The sequence below is a fragment of the Etheostoma cragini genome, chromosome 4 (genome assembly GCF_013103735.1).
Source record: "Etheostoma cragini isolate CJK2018 chromosome 4, CSU_Ecrag_1.0, whole genome shotgun sequence".
In the NCBI taxonomy this organism is placed as follows: domain Eukaryota; kingdom Metazoa; phylum Chordata; class Actinopteri; order Perciformes; family Percidae; genus Etheostoma; species Etheostoma cragini.
This window is the reverse complement of record NC_048410.1, coordinates 26,612,221-26,618,008: the sequence shown is the minus strand read 5'-3', so window position 1 is coordinate 26,618,008 and position 5,788 is coordinate 26,612,221. Positions and strand designations below refer to the sequence as shown.

Genomic DNA, 5,788 nt, shown 5'->3' with positions numbered 1-5,788 from the left:
ACAATTATGTGTTGATATTTATGATAGTTGTTGTCACTGATTCAAACCTTACAGCATTGACATCTTACTTGTTTAGAGTTCGCACGGGTGACCCAAACTGGAAGAGGGCAGAAACATGGTTCACATTAGTTTAAATAATCTAAATATACTGTATAACTGCTCTGGTTGGCGTTGCACTGGCCTTCAGCAGCACTGTAAGGAATCAATGAGTTATCTTAACTCAAGATATGTCCTTAAAAGCCCATATTAATGACCAGCCCTTAGTAATGCTTCTAAAGGTTTAGACTGCTGGGGGACTTCCTACGTCACACTGAGCTCCTCTCTCCTCCTCTCCATCTGTGTTTGATCGTGTCCCATGAATGCGTGTCACTAGCATAGTTTCTTTCCAGACGTCCTTGTGCTTTCTCCCCTCTCAGATTTCCTTGGATTGTGGTGGCATCTGAATAGTGGAAGCAGCTTCTGCCGTGGTATCATACTCTGAAGTTTCTGCTTCATCTCTGTCATAACAAATGCATGTTCTTTTGGGAATCTGTGGGTTTTTGTCAATTACAGCGTGTGGTCTAGATCTTTACTAGATGTAAAATGTCCTGAGATAACTTTTGCTATGATTTCACTTCATAAATACTGGTATGGAGTTTGAGTAGGTGAGCAAAATTGAACTAAGGCACAAACATGGTCCACAAAAGTGCATATACGTAGACACTTGCTATGCAGCTATGCACGATCCTTGTGTGAACCACATTTTGGCCCTTAGTGTTGGCATTAATTGTAATTAACATAAATTCAGATCTGCCGTTATTGATGATGAAACTGTCATCTTTCTTTTAGCTGCCTTTCATACATTAGATGAGATTTGGATACCTAGATTTGGAAAAATTTCATGAAAACTTTTAATCACATGTGGGCCAGACCGTGATTGTTACCACATGGTGGAGCACCAGCCATTGATTTGCTGCACGATAAGCATATTCAGCCAACTAATTCAGCAAGTAACTGCTAAGTGGGGGTTTAGCTCAGTGGTAAAGCATTTGACTGCTGATCAACTAGTTCTCAGTTCCAGTATGGGTACCCCCTACAATTATGTTTGCAGTCTGTTGTTTTATGACAGTTGTTGTCAATGATTCCCACCTAACAGCATTGATGTCTTACTAACTTGTATAGAATTTGCATGGGTGAGCCAAACAGGAAGAGAGCAGAAACATGGTCCCAATCTCTCTTTCTTTTTCTTCCAACTGGTTGTGTCAGATGACTCCCCACCCCGAGCCAGTTTTAGGTTTCTGCCTATCTGTCGCATCACATGCATGCTCTTTTTGGAATTGTTGGGTTTCTGTCAATTACAGAACCCAATGCCAGGAGAGTCTGTGGAATCGGGGGTTTCAGTCCCATTTAAATAGTCTCGCAGAATCTGAGATTCCTTAGTGTCCTGTCTCTTAGTCTACTAGTCTAGTTACTGTAATAAGGGGATCATCTTCTGCCCTATGTTTAAGGAGTTACATAATGAAACTTACGTGGACCATGTTTCTGCCCTGTTCCTGTTTTGCTCACTTACGCAAAATCTGTAAAAGTTAGCTTGATGTGTTTCTCATCTGCTTCTCTAAGTTTCCTTGGCCAACCACGGCGTTTATTACCGACTTTTTGCAAGTGTGCCTATTCAATTACTCAATGAAGTTTTATTTATAGTAATAATTCATAACAAGGTTATTTCGAGTCACTTTACAGATAGGTAATCCACACTACACCACATAATTAACAAGGACCCAACACTTCTAGTAGTTCCCACCTGAGCAAGCAACAGTGAGACAGTGGCAAGAAAAAATTCCCTTTTAGGAAGAAACCTCAGACAGACCCATCTGTCCCAACAATCAATCAATCAATCATTAGCTAAGCAGGCGGTGTCTGACAGGCTGGTTGGGGTTAAAATGAATAGTGGCAATAACAGTCACAGTAAAAGTTAATGGAAGAGTGACTAAAAAAAACAGTACTTTGTAGTAGTTCATGTTATAGCAGGGCACTGAACAAGGCACAGCAGAGTGTATCAGGGCATCGCAGAGCAGAGCAGGATCTAACAGGGCAATGCAGGACATGTAGCAGGACCACAGCAGCTGCAAAAATGATCTTGGAGCCTCCCTGATCCAAGGAAACATGCTGGGGGAAAAATAACATGAGGACTCCAGGGAATGACTACCCGGAGCTAGGTTATTAACAAGCATTTCTGGGACATAGATCCACACATGGAAATATAAAGGAGAGAGGAGCTCAGTGTCTCAAAGGAAGTCCACCGGCTGTCTAAAACTAATACAGCATAACTATGAGATACAGGGTAAAGCACGGCTGTACTGCTATGCCTCCCTCTAGTTTTATTTAGGGCTGGGCAAGTTAACGCCGACAATTTTTTTATTGCGCGTTAACGCAGTTTTTATTATTTCTTTATTATTGTAAAAGTTTGTTGCTCACAGGCTTTGTAAATACTGTAAAGTTGAATTTTCTTATCACCGGAGTACTTCCAGTTTGAAATATCACCTTTACAGTTGATACCAGCAAATACAATACAAAAGCAATGAAACACACAGTGGTGCGAGGCTTCGGCAGACTACGTTAGATGCAGCGTGTGGGTAAGTTTAGATAAACAAAGGCAAGACACGCTAACAAATGCCATAGCGACGTGGATAGCTAAAGACTGCAGGCACATTACAGAACATCGGTCTGAGAATCGCAACAACGACGGCAGGTATGAGATTACCTCAACACGCACCATCACAAGAAGAATACACAAGTTATTTGAAAAGGAGAGGACTGCAAAAGCGACCACGCTACAACATGAGCGCGCGGGACACTTTATTGAGGTTGCACAGCAGTGGAATGTGTCAAATAAAGTCACCGCAGTTAGCACAGATAGAACGAATAGATTCAAAATCTGATTGCTTCTGCGAGACTTCTGCCTTCTGATCATGTCCCCTGCTTTGCACACGGTCTCCAGCGTTGTCACTGTGTCTCTGCTTTACAGCGCGTTAAACAATGTCCCTTAGTTTCTCTGCTTTACAGCGCGTTGGACAGTGTCCCTCAGTGTCTCTGCTTAACAGCGCGTTTGACAGTGTCCTTGCGAAGTGCAGAAAAGTTGTGGGGCTCTAAACCCAGTCCAGCAAGTGGTGCAGACTTAGAGCAACAACAGAACAACCTGTACATAAGAAGGAGGCGCTTATTAACACATTCCAACCAGATGGAATTCAACTCTGGACGTGATAAATACATTGTGTTTAAGTTGAGATGTACACTAAATATTTTATTTAACAGGCTACTTTATAAACAAATTGCTGGTACGTTTTGGCAGAACAAATGTTACGGCACTTTTGTTGATATGGCAGAACATTTAAAAATAAAATTCAACTAAATACACTACTTTTGAATTCATTATTTCATTTTGCGATTAATCAAGATTAAGCAGGGAAATTATGCGATGAATTGCGATAAAAAATTGTAACTGCTGCCGAGCTCTAGTTTTATTACATTAATGATTATATGGTAAATTAATCTGACGACTATGAAGAGAAGCAGAGAAGAGAAGGGGTGCATGTCTGCAGCTATACACCCTCCCCCGCTGTTCTAGGCTTATTTGAGCATCCTGATAATAAAGAAGTACAATAGTCCAGCTTGGAAGTAAAAAAATGCATGAACTAGTTTTTCAGCATTGTTTATGTTCAATACTATAAGAATTGATGCTGGTTTAAACACAAAGGGTAGTCACCAAATATTGATGTGATATAGATTTTTTAGATGTTTGCTCACTTTTCATTTTGTAAATTTATAAAAATAAACAATCATTCACATTTGGATAAGCATTCTTAGTTTACAGCATTTTTTTGCACCTGCCTAAGGCTTTTGAACTGTATTACTGTATGTACATATATATGTATCTTTCTAGATAATTATTTTATATAATTTAATGAAGGGCAAACAATTAATCATTGCTTTACCAAGCCCTTACAAACCAATCCTACTTCTACAATTACCAAACAATAACTAAGTATAAAAAACATAATTTGCAACTTTACAATAGCATCCAGGTAATGTTTGTAGATGGTTTTCAAAGTATTTATTAACTATTCTACAAGGTATTATAGTCATCTATTCCAACTTTATAATAACCATCCAGACACTGTTTATAGACCGTTTACAAACCAACTACTAACCTTTAACAAAGTGTTAAAAAATCTTTTCCATCTATCTAGTTAATGTTTACAAATGTTTAAAAAGAAATCTTTGAAGGCTTAAAAATTTTTTTTAATCATTATTCAATAACTAATATAGTATATTTGGGATTTAATGTGTGTAACAATAAACTGTCAATTTACAGCACTACTAATATTTTAATAATTATAATTTCATTAACAGTTTGTTAACAGTTAAAGGACAATTCGCTAAAGATTTATCAACCTTCAATTTAACATCTATTAATGATGGTTATTACAAAGTGTTACCTGTTGAACTAACATGGACCATGTTTCTGAGCTAGTTCAATTTTGCTCACCTTGACAAACTCCATTCCAGTATTTATAAACTGAAATCCAAACAGAAGTTATCTAAGGACATTTTACATATAGTGAAGGGCTATACCACCTTCTGTAATTTACAGAAACCCAACCAAAAGACAATGCATTTGATTTGAGAAAAAAATTCTTTTTAACAGGCAGAATCCTCCGACTAAAACTGGCTCATGGTCATCTGACACAACCAGTTGGAAGAGAAAGGCAGAGAGGGAGAGAGAGAGACAGAGAAAGAGAGAGAGAGAGAGAGAGAGAAAAAGGAATACAATTTTGAACAGTGGTAATTATAGTAGCACTAAAGGTAACAGAACTATTACTAATAATAGTAGCAGGGCGTCAAGCAGGACCACAGCAGCAGCTGTGTTAAGTTAACTCAGAGATTCCATACAGTGCTGCTGAAGGCCAGGGAAACACCAAACAGAGTAGTTATATCTTTAGATTGCTGAACTAAGGCTAACCTTGTTTCTACCCTCTTTCAGTTTGGCTCACCCGTGCAAACTCTATACAAGTCAGTAAGAGATCAATGCTGTAAGGTGGGAATTAATGACAACACCTATCACAGGGGGCACCCAGATTTGAACTGGGGACCTCTTGATCTGCAGTCAAATGCTCTACCACTGAGCTATACCCCCTCATAACATTTGACAAATATGCTTATGGTGCAACCAAACAACGGCCGGTCTTCCACAATGTTTTTACCATCACAGTCTGGCCCACATGTGCTTAAAGGTTTTCATGAACTTTTTCAAGTATCGAAAACTCATCTACTGTATGGAAGACAGCTAAAAGATAGATTATAGTCTCATCTGTGATGAATGCACATCTGAATTTCTTTTATTTACAATGGATGTCAACAATAAGACAAGCTCAACAACAATCTTTTAGTTGCCATTTATACAGGAGATGAGTTTTGGATAAATCAAAAAGTTCATGAAAACTTTTTATGAGATGTGGGTACAGACTATATTGTTAACCACACAGTGGAGGAACAGCCATTGTTTTGCTGCACAATAGGCATATTCAGTTTTCAATTTCAATTTTATTTATAGTATCAATTCATAACTCGAGTTATCTCGAGACACTTTACAGATAGAATAGGTCTAGACCACACTCAATTTACAAGATCCCAACAGTTCTAGTAGTTTCCTCCAGAGCAAGCAACAGTGCGACAGTGTCAATGAAAAACTCCCCTTTGGGAAGAAACCTCGGACAGAACGAGGTTCTTGGTAAGAGGTGTCTGACGACCG

The 5,788-nt window shown here is 38.7% G+C and overlaps 1 non-coding gene across 1 annotated transcript; it reads right to left on the bottom strand.

Annotated features, from left to right (window-relative positions):
* Positions 1-5,101: 5,101 nt before the first annotated feature.
* Positions 5,102-5,173, bottom strand: trnac-gca. The gene has a single exon. It is a non-coding gene; the product is annotated as a tRNA-Cys (tRNA).
* Between the last annotated feature and the right edge of the window lie 615 nt (positions 5,174-5,788).